Genomic DNA, 17497 nt, shown 5'->3' on the forward strand with positions numbered 1-17497 from the left:
TATAGTAGTTGCCTGAAGTCTAATAAAATATGAATCTAAGTTTTCTTGATGTTATTATAAATTTATTATACTAAATTAATATTATTAATTCTTAGTTCTCAATGAAGAAAATGTTTGGCACATGTCAGAGCCATTTCTGTGTTATTTCAAGTAAATTATAAATATACAAATATCAAGACCATCATCAACTATACAACTATGAATGCAGAATGGAAAATAGACCCTTATTCAAGTCCTTCTGATTAGCACTAGGTATACTTTTCTCTTTATATGCATGAAGGAATACCCTTTCTTTCCCAAACATCAAAGAAAAGTACAGGAAGTCTGAATGTAGTGGCAAATACATTTTAGATCATCTTTATACTGTTAAGAGTGTTTGCTACCCAGGACAGAGGCTACCACAAGAGTGCAGGGCAGCCTTTTTTTTTTTTTTTTTTTTCAGGAAATAATACAGCAGTGGATGAGGGGGTTCTGGACTAATGTTGCTAGATAGAATAACTTTTTAGATGTTAAAGTGAGAATTTTATCAAGTTTTACAGCTGAGCTTTGTTTTTTGAAAGAAGTAACTATTTTCAAATAACACCAAAGTCTTCAGTTATTCAATCTGAATGTTGTTGTTTTTGAAGGTTGATTTATTTATTTGAAAGGTGGAGGGGCCGGCACTGTGGTGTAGTGGGTAAAGCTGCTGCCTGCAGTGCCAGCATCTTACATGGGTGCTGGTTCGAGACCTGGCTGCTCCACTTCCAATCCAGCTCTCTACTATGGCCTGGGAAAGCAGTAGAAAATGGCCCAAGTCCTTGAGCCCCTGCACCCGTGAGGGAGACCCGGGAGAAGCACCTGGCTGCTGGCTTTGGATCAGCGCAACTCTGGCTATTGTGGCCTATTGGGGAGTGAACCAACGGATGGAATACCTCTCTCTCTCTCTCTCTCTCTCTCTCTCTCTCTCTCTCTCTTTCTCCTTCTCTGTGTAACTCTGACTTTCAAATAAATAAATAAATCTTTTAAAAAAAGACTGCGGTACTCAATTAAGGTTTGTGTTTCTCAAAATAGCATCTTCTTTAAGCTTCTCTTTGTAATGGTGAATAATGTGATGCTGATACTTTCAGTAAATAGAATATATATCATGATAAACACATCTGTAAAACCTACCATTCCAGGGTCTAAAATTTCAAGAATGATTTTGCTAAGAGTCAAATACATAATGTTAAATAATGACTAAAATAACTTTGGAATTCAACATACTATTGAGATCTCCCACTGGAAAGAAAACCTTAAACCAAGTCATGAAGAAATGGAATGGATAAAATCTCAGTGAAGGAAACTCCTTCCCCTTTTATTTCTCTCCTACTTTCTTTCTTTCTCCTCATTATCCTCCTGATCAATTTTAAAACACAGGCGTTAGCTCTCCCTGTTATCTCCTAGAGATAACTATTAAAATTACATGTGGATATTCTTTGATATTCTAATTAATAAATATTTATATATTTCATGTAAATTAGATATAGCCATACATGTTTTCCACAGCTTGTTCTTTTTATTACTGTGACTTACAGTAATATTTAGAAGATTGATTATGCCACCTGTTGGAGCAATTCTAACCCCCTGTGTATAGGCTCTGTACCCCTTTAAAGAATTAACAATATTCAAGTTACTATTCTAGTAAGTTCTTTTTTTTAAAAGATTTGTTTATTTGAAAGTAAGAATTAGAGAGAGGAGAGGCAGAGAGAGAGAGAGAGAGAGCGAGCGAGAGAGAGAGTGATCTTTCATCCAGTGGTCCACTCCCCAATTGGCTGCAATGGCCGGAGCTTCGTCGATCTGAAGCCTGCAGCCAGGAGTGTCTTCTGGGTCTTCCATGTGGGTGCAGGGGCTCAAGGACTTGGGCCATCTTCTATTGCTTTCCCAAGCCACACCAGAGAGCTGGATCAGAAGTGTAGCAGGCGGGTCTTGAACCGGCGCCCATATGGGATGCTGGCACTGCAGGCCAGGGCATTAACCCGCTGCTCCACAGCGCCGGCCCCTCTAGTAAGAGTTTCATAGTCTTTACACTTATATATTATGTTGCATTTTTCTGTGAATATAGAATGTCCTATGTATTTTTTAAATGTCAGACATTTTTAAAATGTTTTTCATATACTTGAAAGGCAGAGTGACAAACAAAGAGATAGAATGAGAGAGAGAGAGAAAGAGCGAGAGAGAGATCATCCATCTTCTGTTCTTACATCTTCTGGTTAACTCCCCAACTGCTCATAATAGCCAGACCAGGTCAAAGCTAGGAGCCCAGAACTTGGTTGAAGTCTCCCACATGGGTGTTAGGTTACCAAATACTTGGGCCTGCATCTTCTGCCTTCCTACATGCATTATCAAGAAACTGGGTTAGAAACACAGCATCCAAGACGTGAACCAACACTCCAATATAATATGTGGGTGTCCCAAGGGAAGGTTTAATCTGTTGCACACAATGCCTGGTCCCCTGTGTATTTTGAGAACATTTTTATTTTGAAATGATTGTATGACTGTATTCATATAAAGTGACAATGATGTGTACAAGGAGGTCCCACACATCCTTCATCTATTTTCCCATAATGCTTAAGTCTGTAGTACACTATCAAAACCAGGAAACCAACATGGATATAATCCACATAGTTCATCCAACTTTATCAGTTATATATGTACTCATTTGTGTGTGTATAAATGCAAGTTTTTATGTGAAGCTTTCATAATTACCACCACAATCAAGATATAAAGACTCTCTTTACACCCACTATTCCTAATCCCTGACGATTAACTATACACTTTCCATCTTCATAATTGTCTTATTTATGAATGTCTATAAATAGAATTATACAACATATAATCTTTTGAGGTTGCCTTTAAAAAAAACTCAATATGATTTCCTTGAGATTGAAATTGTTGCAGCAAGTTATTCATTGTACATAACTATATATTATAAATCCTTCCCATTTTAGTACACATAGATTAATATATGCGTGTGTATGTGTGTGTTTACGGAAGTAAAGTGTGCTGTTTTATAGATCCATCATCATTTATTTAACTAGTTACTTATTTCTTGCCATTTGAGTTATTTTCAAGGCTGTGGGTTCTAAATTTTTTTTTAATTAAGGGAGAGATGGAAACCTGTCTGCTGCTTTACCTCTGAAATGCCCTCAATGACTGGGGCTGGGCATGGGCCAAAGCTGAACTTGGGAGCTCAATATAGATGTCCCACATGGATGGCAGAAACTGAATTGCTTGTGCCATCACTACTGCATCCCAGGGTCTGCGTTAGCAGGAAGCTGGAATTAGGAGCAGGAGCTGGAAATTTAACCTTGGCGCTTTGATATGGGACATGAGTTTACTATCTAGCATCATGACTGCTGAGCTAAATGTCTGCCCTGCAATTCCATGTTTTGATAGAAATAACCCTCCAAATACTGAAGTAATTCTTATTGTCAGTGGAGGACAGTACCTATTTTCCCTTAAACTTACTAACACTGAATGTTATTCATCTTTTAATTACATCTAATTATAAAATGGATTTCATTGTTTTGATTAATATATCATAATTTTAGATACATTATAAATAGTGAATTAGTGAATAAGGATGAGGCCATTTTATATTTTAAAGCTTGTTCATATTTCACTTACGAGTAAGAAATGTAAATGTATATCCAGGGACTAATAAGTATAGAAGTTTGGAGCTGATTCTTGGTTATGGGGAGTTAGTAGAATATTGTGTTAGAGATTTAGCAGCCAGATAATTACAAAAGAATGTGAGCTACAGACAGTGGGAATCCACTGGAAGGCTTAAACAATTTAAATGGTACTGCTATAGACATAAGTCAGATGGACAAGTGGTGACAGTGTGCTGACACCATGTATGTGCTTTTGTACACCATAATGTTCTAAGTGCTTTAAGTTTCCTGATCTTTTCTAACTAGAAAAAATTCAGAAACATTAGGATGTATTTTGGAGGATAATAGGAAGAAATAGGCAAATTATGGTTGTCATGGACTAATAAATCTGTGAGAAGGTTAAGGATTCCCAAGTCAGGCAGATTTGGATCCTTGTTCTGGCTTCACATCTTTCTGGTTTAGCAGTCTGGGGCAATGTTTAATTCCTAAACCTCATCTACTTTCTAGCTACAATACAAATAATAATTATCTCAAAAAGGCTAATTCAATAAATGAAAATAATCCTTATAAGAGTACTCTGCAAGGGCTGGCATTATGGCATAGTAGGTAAAGCCAGTGCCTGCATTGCCAGCATACCATATGGATATCAGTTCATGTTCCAGCTGCTCTAATTCTGATCCTGCTCCCTGTTGATGGCCTAGGAAAAGCAGTGGAAGATAGCCCGAGTACATGGGTGACCTGAAAGAAGTTCCTGTCTCTGGTCTGGCCCACTGAGAGCTGTTGCTGCCATCTGGGGAGTAAACCAGCAGATGGAAGATCTCTCTCTACCTCTATTTCTCTCTGTGTACCTCTGACTTTCAAATAAATAAGTAAATCCTTAAAAAAAAGTACTCCGCCTAGGTCTCTGCATGTAATAAATGTTTAAAATTTCAGTTAATATTTAATTATAATTGTTCAAATTGTGTGAGTATTCTCAGCCTTTCCCTTTAGTTTACCTTGAAAAGGATTTTAGCTGTGCTCACTTAACCTCATTGCCTTCGTCACCTCCCAAAGGGGTTCTAACATTTCTAAAAAAAATATTTTAGATTGTGACTCCAAGTCAGGAGAGCAGATGTAGATATGGAAGGATAAAATCAACTGGCTGATTTGGAAAAATGTCATGGATGTGAAAGATGACATCTCTGAGGTAGTTACAGTCTTGAGGAAGGTTCAGGAGCATGTGGTGTAGACGAAAATGAAGAGAGGAAGAACCAAGAGGAAGAGGGAGCAAAAAAAAATCCTTAGTTTAACAAATTAGGAGTTTAAAGACTGATAGTTTCTGGAGATTTTAGGGGAGAAAAAATTCAGAAGAAAGGAATTCCTCTGAGTTGTTGTCAACTATGCATTTGGATCTACTTTTCCTGGTCTTTTATAAATGCAAATCCTAAAGCTTATATTCCGTGGTATATTGTGTGTGACTCTTGTTTCTCGTGGTTCTGCCAAGCAGGAGATAATGAGGTAATTTGCAAAGAGCCTTCTCCATTACCTTTCATCTTTGTACCGTTAATTCAGAACACAGTACCTGGCACATACTGTACTAAGTAAATGTACAACTGAGAGTAGTGATGGCAGACAGTTCTAGTCCTCTTTTTATCATTTCTCTTAACAGCAGCATAATTTTCAGGTTCCTCTATTGCCCCCCAATAAAATCTTTGGCATCATCTCAAGTTTCCTTCCTTCTACCCATATGGCAGCAATCTATTACCAAATCCCATTAATTCTGATTTCAGTACACATTTGTTTACTTCTGGTAAGATTGTTCTAGTCCAGCGGTCACATTCAAATGTCTACTCTGGTTAGGAAGGTAGCATTGCTGTCTGTGTGCAAGGCCAATAGGCTGTGGCTGGATTTTAAGAACTGGAAAGATTTGGAGTTAGGAGAAGGACAATGTGAAACACCCCTGGTAATCCTTTCTCTTAATTGTGATTCAGTTGAGATAAGCTGGGAAGTTTAGCTCAGGAGCAATCTTAATGTTAGTTTGTTACTGCTGTTGGGATACGTGTCTTGGGTTTGTGAAAAAAATACTTAACCCCATATATAATAAATCTCATGAACAGGCAGGCCTGTTGGGGCTGTTGGGACTATGCCAGGTCTCCTTCAAAAGGGTAAATTTCTTAAAATTTTAGTTATGTTAAGGATAGAAGATAATGTGTGCTCTGTAGGTAGATTATTCCCACAAAGGAGAGAGAGGGGGGAAGGAGTTCATCTCTGCTCATCCAGTTCCTTTCCTAAATTTGTCAATCTAATAACATGTTGAGGTCCCCTGTCCCTCTTCACTGTGCTCTGAATCTTTCCTCCCAAATTCTTATGTTGAAAGCCTTACCCACAAGGTGATGATATTAGGAGGTGGGCCTTTGGGAGGAGATAATGTCATAAGGTTAGAGGTCTTATGAGTGAAATGAATGCCCTCATAAAAGAGACCTCAGTGAGACCCCTTCCCCTACTGCTATGGGACATTAAAGTGAGAAGATGACTGTGAGGATGCAGGCCTTTATCATACACTGAATCTGCCAGGTGCCAACTTCCCAACTTGCAGAGCTGTGAGAGGTAGGTTACTTTTGATTAGAAACTATCCAGTCTACAGTATTTTGTCATTACGGCCTGAAGGGACCAAGACACTCTGCTTCAATCTTAGTCCATGGATTGTTATTGTTTTTTCTTGGTTTTAACAAATTGGGTTTAACCATTAAGCCTATGCTCAATCAGAAGGATAGTTTCCTTTCTTTCTCTTTCTCTTTCTCTTTCTCTCTTCTCTTCTCTTCTCTTCTCTTCTCTTCTCTTCTCTTCTCTTCTCTTCTCCTCTCTTCTCCTCTCTTCTCCTCTCTTCTCCTCTCTTCTCCTCTCTTCTCCTCTCTTCTCCTCTCTTCTCCTCTCTTCTCCCCTCCCCTCCCCTCCCCTCCCCTCCCCTCTCCTCTCCTCTCCTCTCCTCTCCTCTCCTCTCCTCTCCTCTCCTCTCCTCTCCTCTCCTCTCCTCTCCTCTCCTCTCCTCTCTTCTCTCTTTTCTCTTCTTTTCTTTTTCCTCTCCTCTCCTCTCCTCTCCTCTCCTCTCCTCTCCTCTCCTCTCCTCTCTTCCCTCCCCTCCCCTCCCCTCCCCTCCCCTCCCTCCCCTTTTCATCCTTTTACTTTTAATCTATTTGTTTCTTTATATTTCCCTTGGGTGGCTCACATTTGTGTTTTGTTTCTTGATCTCATTTACAACCTTTGTCTTTTTTTCTTTTTCTTTCTTTTTTTTTGTAGTGGCAAGCAAAGAAGCAAAGTTTAATGAAGAGAAATAAGCCTAACAGGCTAAGCGGGCATCTCAGGAATGAACTGAGCACCCAGTCTTTTTTATAGAAATCGAATATTGCCCACTTTGTCCCTCCCCTTTTCTAGGATATTACTGGGTAGAGGGCTTTCTGGGCATACAATTCTCAAATTTAAATATCAAATTCCTCCCTGGACTTCATAATGGACCTAATATCCCCCTTGGTATAGAGTGGGGAAGTTTTCTTAAGCTGTCCCCAAGAAAGGTGTACCCAACCAGGTTATTGAACAGTTATAACACATCTGATATGTAAATGCTGCTTTGCTTCCAAGGCTTGTGTCCTTTTTCCATTACATAAAAACTCCAATTTTTCTTCTGCCCCTCTCACACACATAGAATAATGTCTATCTAGCTACCTTAACATTCCCTCCTCAAGGAAGTTACCCATAATCTTATGGGGGGATAGCATCAGTGAAGATCCATCTTCTATATTTTCTTCAAGCTGACATTTAGGTGTAGGTCTGGTTGGGGGTATTCTTCTCTTGCTATCTATCCTATGGTATTTAAGGGTACTCTGGGTAGATTGTTTCATGAAGTCCAGAAGGCTGGTCATTTCCTCCAGCAGGATAGAATAGAAACCCTGCTTCACAACAACTTGGAGCTGGGTGGCTTTTATTCTGGATGGACTGGAAGGAGAGTGGCCTGAATAGCTTAGCAGAGTAGATGACTACTGTCCCTAAATAAAATTCATGGTCCCACCAGAGATATCACCAGTGACCCTAGGCCCTATCCCTTCAATAGTATGGGTGGCTTTGGAAGCCAGGAGGGTGGAAGGACTTTTTCAGCTTAGGGTCATCAGAGTCTGTGGTTTTACCCCAGGGAAGTTCTGTTTCCAGTGGCCCAGCTTTTGGTTGAGCTAACAAGAGTTCTTTAGAAACATGCAAAGTGTGATGGTTAATTTTATGGGTCAACTTGACTGCATTAAGTGCTGATAATGTATTATTCATGAGTATACCTATGAGAGTGTTTCTGGAAGAGATTAGCATTTAAACCAGAAGCCTGAGTAAAGAAGATCATCTGCACCACCATGGGTGAACATCATACAACTCCTGGAGGACCTGAATAGACCAAAAGCTGGGAAGTATTTGTAGTGGGAAGAAGGGTGAATTATCTCTGTTCATTTGAGCTGGGACTTTTATCTTCTGCTCTTGGATATCAGTGTTTCTTGTTCTTGTACCTTTGGGCTTGGACCAGGACTAGCACCATCAATTTCCATGGTTCTTAGGCCTTCTGAATCAGACTCTGGGGTTTTGACTGAATTATACTGTGCTTTCTTGGTTCTCTAACTTGAAAATGGCAATCGTTGTGAATTTTCTATTATTTATTTATTTGAGAGGTAAAATTACCAACAGGGAGAGGGAGAGACAGAGAGAAAGGTCTTCCTTCCATTGGTTCACTCCCCAGATGGCCACAATGGCCGGAGCTGAGCTGATCCAAAGCCAGGAACCAGGTGCTCCCTCCCGGTCTTCAATATGAGTTCAGGGGCCCAAGGACTTGCGCCATCTTCTACTGCTTTCCCAGGCCATAGCAGAGAGCTGGATTGGAAGAGTGGCAGCTGGAACTAGAACCGGTGCCCATATGGGATGCTGGTGCCACAGGCAGAGGATTAACCTACTGTGCCACAGCACCAGCGATGAATTTTCAACCCCTAGAGTCATATGCGCCAACTTTCATTATGTGTGTGTATAAATGAATGAATATATACATATATATTTAAATATATTTTATATTCTTTTTAAAAAATATACATTAAGTTCTGGTGGGCTGGGCAGAAGTTTAAGATTCCTTCAAAATATGGACAGTTGCATGCTACTCATTAGTAACTTTTTGAGTTATCCAAGCAAATAGCTGAAATTTATCTGTTGAAAACCAGCGATTACTCTTATTTACAAGTTCTTTGAGGCTAACATGTTTCTTCTAATTGTATAAGAAATATCTTTCCCTTTCCTTACCTCACAGCATACATGGTCTTTTTTTTTTTTTTTTAAAGATTTATTTATTTATTTGAAAGTCAGAGTTACACAGAGAGAGAAGAAGAGGCAGAGAGAGAGAGAAAGAGAAAGAGAGAGAGAGCGAGAGAGAGAGAGAGGTCTTCCATCCGATGGTTCACTCCCCAGTTGGCCGCAACGACTGGGAGCTGCGTTGATCTGAAGCCAGGAGCCAGGAGCTTCTTCCAGGTCTCCTACGCAGGTGCAGGGGCCAAGGACTTGGGCCATCTTCTACTGCTTTTCCAGGCCACAGCAGAGAGCTGGATTGGAAGAGGAACAGCCGGGACTTGAACCAAAGCCCATATGTGATGCCAGCACTTCAGGCCAGGGCGTTAACCCACTGCACCACAGTGCCGGCCCCCATATGGTCTTTTTTACTTTAGTTGTCACATGTGTGACTTTGAAGATGTTTCTCATGTCCACAGATAATTATTTGGTAGAGGAGCAAAAAAAACAAGCTATAAGCTACACAGTCTTTTAAACCTACATAATTTTATACATTGTTTGTATTCTGCCAAACCTAAGTCTGCTGTGAAAAAGAGAAAGCTTAGGGAGAATTCACCTTGTAGTAGATTTTACTTGATTAATTTTTTAGTTCCATTTCATAGTAGCAATATGATAGCCAAGAAAAGTTATTTTAGTTGATTTATTCAGTACTTGTAAATCACTTTGCTTTTGGCCTGGAATCTTACCATAGCCACCTGAGGTATGGGCTATGATAACTGCCCAGAAAAATGCTGCTTAGCGGGCTCTTATGCTTGAATAATCTAGTTTTATTATTTTGCTCAGCAGTAATGTGGCTTTGAGGGAGTTGGACTTAATGCCAAACACTCCTTTCTGAGTAAAGCAAAGTTCATAGTCTTATAGTGGTGGATATTTCATTTTAAAAACTTCTAATCACTGAATATCATGTGGATTACTGCTGTCTCCGTATGATAAAGAAGCAAACAACATTTTATTATCTTACTACAAATCAAAAAACGATTCTGAATTGAAAATATATTTGAAAGTTTTTTTAAAGCATTTCATGTTGGTTGTCTGAGGGTTTTTGGTAACAATATATGACTGTATTTGGAACTAATATATATAGCTAATTCTTGGGTTTTTTGGAGAGGCCCTCAAGAGTAGATACTTTTTTGAGCCAGACATTTCCCCTGATGACAAATTTATTTCAATTTGGCCAACATTAACTTATCCCTAGTGTCACACAGAAGCACACAATGTTCCTTGGCCACAGACTGCATTCAAGTCTCTGGTTAGCTGTTCCTTATACATTTATCAAAATTGAAGTTTGGCACAAGCATCTATTAATAGAAATAAACTTGAAGTTTTACCACATGACAATTATGTGGAATTTCATCTGTGAAATCATCTTACCACTAATTATTCCTTCTAGTAGGGAAAATAGGGAAAAATGAGAAAACAATTAAATACATTAAATTTGTATTCAGAATTCTGAATTACTTGGAAGAGTTTATTAGTTGTATATGCTCCATTGATATTTTAATAAAAATAATTATGGTGCTTTCATAAGATATGTTGTAAAAATAATTGTACAAGTTATTTTCTCTGTAGATATCAGTAAATGCAATTAAATGTGCTCATATCTTTTGTAAGTAAATGCAATAAATCATTGTCTAATTGGCACATTTGGTTGATCACCTGCAGTCACTAGAAACAATGCATTTCTATGGAGAGAGAATGGATTTTAGAGTAAGAAATATCTAGATTTAATTGACAATTCTCTCATTTTCTCTTGGCTTGAGTCATGGATTTTGTTTGGTAATAGAAAGTTAAGCAAATATTAACTGTAAATATTGTAGCATCAAAAAATAACATGGTAGTTATTTACTTAAGTGGTTTACTTTTTCCTTCTGAGATTTTCAGAAGTGGTGCAGGGGAATTGAATTATATCTAGGCTTCTTTTTGTAATTGTCACAAATATTGGAGATATTATAACCGCAAGAAAAACTTCATCTATGCCACTATAACTTGCTGATGGGGAAAACAGACAACAGACATGTACATTTTGTTATTTCTGTTTTTTTTTAAGATGTATTTATTTATTTGAAAGGCAGAGTTACAGAGAGATGGGGAGGGGAGAGGAGGAAAGGGGAGCGGGGAGGGAGAGGAGAGAGAGAGAGAGAGAGATCTTTAAACTCTGGTTTACCCCTCCGCAAATGGCTGCACAGTCAAAGCTGGGCTGATCTGAAGCCAGGAGCCAAGAGCTTCTTCCAGGTCTCCCACATGGGTGCAGGGTCCCAAGGACTTGGGCCATCTTCCGCTGCTTTCCTAGTTCATTAGCAGGGAGCTGGATTGGAAGTGGAGCAGCTAGGGCTTAACACTTGCCCATATGGGGTGCGGGTGTGTCAGGCAGCAGCTTTACCCACTGTGCCACAGTGCCGGCCCCAAAGAATACATTTCTTATGTTGGACATAAATGTGGAATATCTTCTTATACTCTCACTAGCTTGAAACTTTGTATCCATTCCTCTCAACAACAAAACCAAAACCCAAATCAGAATTAATAATCCTTCTGATTGAAGCTCATTTATAAAATTTTCTAAAAGTATTTTATAGAAAATATTTAATGCCTATGTACTTTATTTAAAGATGTTACACTCAAAAGTTTCTATGCAAAAGATTCTAAGATTCTGTATACTTGAAAAACCAAATAGGCCTCCATTTTTATCTTTCCTTTCTGTGAATATATTTCTGTTGTGGACTTTAGAGGTCAGATGTTCAAATTTTTGTTCTTCTTTTTTTATTAGTTATTCCTAGTCTAAGCCTCTTGGACTTGTTATGAAAAATAGAAGAGGTAAGGTTAAAGAGTACATTGACCCAACCCTAAATCCTCATTCTTTTCTTTAAGACATTTTTTTCCAGAAAATCATTATTTATATCTATGTCAAGAAACCAATAAGTACTTTACACAAAAACCATGTTAGCTTTAAAGCACTTAAATTAATGTTCTGGTTTTCTGTGAGGAAGGGTAAAATTCAATTCATGTGGGTTGTTAATGGAAGAAGATGTACATTTGTGACTGGAATTCTGTGACTGTTATTCCTTCTTTTCCTGCCTATTGTTGGAGCTCTCAGGGTTGGGATATAGTGTTTGTGTTGTTTGTATAATTTGTCTTTCAAAAGAACTGAAGTCTGTAGGCAAAATGAGTTTTCAGCTTGTTAAATCTTCAATGTTGGCAATTAAGATGTGGAATTATTCTTTGAAATAGCACTGAATATATACTACATAAACTAATTACCTCTGTGCTCCTGGGAAATCTTAAATTTCTAACTTCTTATAAAAATCCATGAAACTTCTCTCTGAGGGTAGTAATTCTCCATGAACATTGCTAAGGTGACAGCCTATTTATGCTGTATCTGCTTTTTTATTTTGATAGTTGCTCAGCATCATTTAGATACCCCAGGTCCTTTCAAACTGGTAATATTTTACTTCTCTGTTGCCTAAATTTAATTTGTTTTCAGTGAATTTCTTCAGCAGTTATTATATTTCACCCTTAGAATATCTCAGTTTTACAGGTGAAAATGAATTAACTGTGTCTCATAAATGAAGCTCAATACGAGGATAGGAAGCTTGTAAGAGAACAGGAATGACAGGGTGCTGTATATGCTAATGACTGAAATACAATTATTGCTAAATTTGGTCTCAGCACTTGAACCAAAGCTAAGGGACAAACAGTATCTTTCACTAGAAGAAATAACACTTGATTTCTAGTCTTAAACCTGCCACAAATTTGCTGTACAATTCTGACCACTTAGTTCATCTTCCTGGGCTCAGTTTTGTCATTTATGAAATTATTGTATGTTCCACAAGTATATTTTCTCCTACTTTAACATTGAGAATTTGGATGGATCAAAGATCATCAAACTGTTTTAGTGATGAGATGTCCAGAAGTGTCCCTGACTACGACAGCTATAATTTTTTTTTAAAGATTTATTTATTTACTTAAAAGTTAGAGTTACACAGAGAAAGAAGGAGAGGCAGAGAGAGGTCTTCCATTCTCTGGTTCACTGCCCAATTGGCCGCAATGACTGGTACTGTGCCGATTCAAAGCCAGGAGCTAGGAGCTTCTTCTGGGTCTCCCATGTGGGTGCTGGGGCCCAAGCACTTGGGCCATCTTCCACTGCTTTCCCAGGCCACAGCACAGAGCTAGATTGGAAGAGGCACAACCAGGACAGAATCCGGTGCCCTGACCCACCGGGACTAGGACCCTGGGGTGCCGGCGCTGCAGGCGGAGGATTAGTGAAGTGAGCGGCGGCGCCGGCCAAAAAAATTGTCATCTTACATTTCATTGAATTTAGGCTTGGCCTCCCACCTAAGGACACACATATGAAATATAAAATGATCATTGTCCTGGGAATGATCACTTCATTCTTGTTTATTAATCTTTCTGACACTCAGTGTCCTTTTTTTTATTAAAAGATTTATTTGTTTGAAAGGCAGAGTTACAGAGAAGCAGAGGCAGAGAGAGAGACAGAGAGAGAGAAAGAGAGAGGGAGGGAGAAGTCTTCCATCTGCTGGTTCACTCCCCAGATGGCTGGACTTGGGCCAGGAGCCAGGAGCTTCTTCCAGGTCTCCCATGCAGGTGCAGGGGCCCAAGGACTTGAGCCATCTTCTACTGGTTTCCCAGGCCATAGCAGAGAGCTGGATTGGAAGAGAAGCAGCCGGTACTCGAATTGAGGACCATATGGGATGCCGGCACTGCAGGCAACAGCTTTACCCACTGAGCCATAGCTCCAGCCCCAATCACTTAATTCTTAAGAAAGTGTGTCAAATTCTATCAATGTTTCGAACCTCGATGAATCTGAAGCTGGAAATATAGGCTAGAAACATGACATCTCTATAGAAAATGGGAGGATTCGTTCCCATTGAATTTTTCCCCTTTGGATCTTGGGGTATGTAAGAGATAACAGACAATGTAGGCATGATTTTTATAAATGATACATGAAATACAAGGACAAAGTTTCTAAGTGATTCCTTGAGATTCCTGTTGGATATGTTTACCTGCAGATCATGCCATTCTCTCATCTGCTGAACTCCTCCCTCTCCTGCTTTGCTGTTCTTATTTCATTTCTTTCAAACATCCAAGCTTCAAACTCAAAATTCACTATACATTTCTCCCTCTGTCTGGCCTTTTGTAGCCAAGAAGGTCTAAATCCTATTGATTCTCCACCCAAAGTTTTCTTCAAGCTTTCTGTCATACTACCTAGTACCTTATCCATACTGTCCAAACTGTCATTGCCTTCTTAACACATTCTCATTATACTATACTTCACTTTCTAATAAAGCTCTTTGTTTTTGTTCTGCTATGATTAATTACTCATGTAGGGGAGCTTGTAAGTAGTTTGATAAGTTGGCTCCTGTACATGTTATCTTCCGTTCATAGTAGACTTTTTCCCTTGTTTTGAAGCTTGTGCTTAAATATCTGGTTGCTTTCAAACGGATTTCCCCATAGGAATTGTTCCTGTCTTATACTGCCTTTTGGTAGTTTAGGATCCTCTTTCAGCCTTTCGTCCTACTCTCATTATCTGGACACTAATTCATTCATAAGGAGTTCTGGAAATGAAGTCATATGAAGGAGAAGATTCCAGCGTCCAGAGTCTAGAAAAGGGAATCTTCATCTGAGATGAGAACCACAGAGACTGGAGAGAAGGATGAAGCTGCAAACAATATTGATGTTCCAGTTGATACTAGAAGGGAAGTTGGAGTGGAGAGTCATAGGCTTTGGCAAAGCGAATAAGTGGGATGTGAAAATATGTTGGGAGAAGTTAGGAGGAATGGCGGTAGTAAAATTCTGAACATCGTTTAGCTCTGGAAACCTGTTATTCAAAAATCCTGTGGTCCAGAAGCATTGGTATCAACTGGGAACTTACCAAAACTGCAGATCCTCAGGCCTCACTCTTCATATTAAAATCTCTAGATACTTAGCTTGGGAAGCACTGGCTTAGAAGGTCTACTCATCTTTGCAAACCGATTTTGTGGTCAAATTGGAGGTTGGCATACAAGTAGATCTCTTAGTTGAATACACAGGAGTGGAATTCAGGATGTAAAATAATAAAGAGGAGTTGATTAAACATTGGGTTGAGAGTCTACTTTTATTTCTTCGTTGGTTTCTTAGTGCTTCAAATGTATGTCTTGTATAAACTTTCACAAAGGTAGGGATGGAGGATATTTGAGCTCAATGTGGGTTGGAATAATATTTTTCAGATAACAAACTGTGACTCAATAAGAGTTGGGTGGAGGATAACTGAAATAATCTAATTATGGATGTGCCAGACTTTTCAAGTATCCATTATGTCATTAGGATCTATAACTTTTTTGACCTTAAATCTATTCTTGCCAATTTCAAGTGCTTCAGGACAGGAAAACAGTCAGCCATCTGGTTTTACTAAACACTTTCTCATGTACAAGGACAAGATGTATTACTTGGAGCTGTTAGGAAGTTCACTGTTGGAAGAATTCAGGACAGTTCTGTATATAAACTATTTCTCAAGGATGAAGAGCTTGTTCTGTATCAAAATTAAAGGAATTTCTGTTGGAGGTAGTTCAGATTCGTTCTTCATATGCTTTCGTTATCAGTAGATGGTGTATAAATAAGCATGTAATTAACTGCAGAAGGTATTTTATAGTTTGAATTGCTTTTGCCCACTTGACCACCTTTTACTTAATAGAATGCAAAACTGTACTATCCAAAATTTATTAACTGACTCCCATTTTTCTTGTTTTTTTTTTTTTTTTTCACATTTTCTTATTAGAGACTGCACTTGCTAGATAAAATTCTGGTATTTTGTAAGAAAATAAGTTACATCTTGGAAAAGACTAATGGTAATTTAATGATAAAACATTAATGCTATTGATGTGTGGAGAAAAGGCAATATAAGATATTAGAAAGTAACAAAATTCAGTGTATTATACTAAACAGTTTGTTTTGACCATAAAGGAAATAAACATAAAAATCTTTGAACATTACTAACTCTTTTTTTTTTTTTTTTTTTTTTTTTTTTTGGACAGGCAGAGTTAGACAGAGAGAAAGGTCTTCCTTTTTCCATTGGTTCACATCCCCCCTCCCCCCCCCCACCCCGTGGCCACTATGGCGGGTGCGTTGCGATCCGAAGCCAGGAGCCAGGTGCTCCCTCCTGGTTTCCCATGCGGGTGCAGGGCCCAAGCACTTGGGCCATTCTCCACTGCACTCCCGGGCCACAGCAGAGAGCTGGACTGGAAGAGGAGCAACTGGGACAGAATCTGGCGCCCCAACCGGGACTCGAACCCCGGGTGCCTGCACCGCAGGCGGAGGATTAGCATAGTGAGCTGCAGCGCCAGCCTGAACATTACTAACTCTTAAATAAATCTATGCTCCTTTCCCCATGATTTGATCTAACCAGTGTCTAGCAGACATTATTTTCCCCAAGAATGTTTTCATCATACAATTCATCATAGAATGTTTTGATCTCAGCTAATATAAGAAAATCAAAAAATAAGGTCAAACTACCAATTTATATCCAGGAAGATATAGTGAAAAAATTTCAGTTGGCATATATATTTATCCAGTTTCAGGCAAGATTTTTTCAGCAAATACTTAGATTTTGTTTCTTAATTTTTGTATTTGATCCAATTGTTTGTTTAAACAATGATTTGATCTTGAGGTAGCATCATATAGGCATTTGTCAAAATATTGACTGTTGTAAAATATTAGCAAACTGCTAAATTTTAAATGCAATTTGACAAGAACAGGATATTTAAACTGGAGATCAGGAGAGCTGATGAAAACTAACAAAATGCCTTCAAATCCACTAAGATTGGAATATTTAAAGAGAATGTGTGACTTCAAGCATTCCTTACGCTTATAATTCTGTTTAGAAAATTTGTCAGGATTAGTGAGATACATATGTAGAAACAAATGAAACATTTACAAAGGCAAACAATTTACCTGATGTATACAGTACGTTTTAAGATGCTTGCAGGGTGGGGCTTGCAGGCATCCTTCCTGTGTCTCTCTCTGTCCCTGTCTCTGGCAATCAGAGCAGCTATACCAATCCCTCAGGCTCCTCATAGTGTGTCAGGTAGCCCTCAAAGATTTTGACACACTTGCTACACAATGCCAGCAGGCTCTTCAGAGTCTATCCTGGGTTGGTTTTAAGCTGGGGGTAGGGGTGGCGGGGCAGCAGAGGATGTACATGTCTTTTGTAAAAGAGACTATTTTTATTGCTTTACCCATGGGTCTTTTCCTATCTTCCTTAATTGAACAGTATATAGAACATGGAAGTGATTAGATATACAGCATATAGAAGACAATTCTAATTAGATATTTTTATTATTAAATGGAAAGGGCCAATGAGCCTTGACTGAGTGCTTAAGAGAATGTTAATTAATAAGTAATCTCTTTTTAATTATTTTTTTTACCAGGAAGCTTGATATTTAATATAATTTTAATTTGTACCCTAAGAAGATAAAATATAAATAGGATCAGTACCATCTTTAGAAAACCACACATTGCTGTTATTTATTATTTCATCT

The 17497-nt window shown here is 38.6% G+C and overlaps 1 long non-coding RNA gene across 2 annotated transcripts in view; it reads left to right on the top strand.

The window, feature by feature from the left end:
- Positions 1 to 17497, top strand: part of LOC138849597 (uncharacterized) — a 100435-nt gene that overhangs the window by 18300 nt on the left and 64638 nt on the right. The window lies entirely within an intron of this gene.

The sequence above is a fragment of the Oryctolagus cuniculus genome, chromosome 5 (genome assembly GCF_964237555.1).
Source record: "Oryctolagus cuniculus chromosome 5, mOryCun1.1, whole genome shotgun sequence".
Taxonomy (NCBI): Eukaryota; Metazoa; Chordata; class Mammalia; order Lagomorpha; family Leporidae; genus Oryctolagus; species Oryctolagus cuniculus.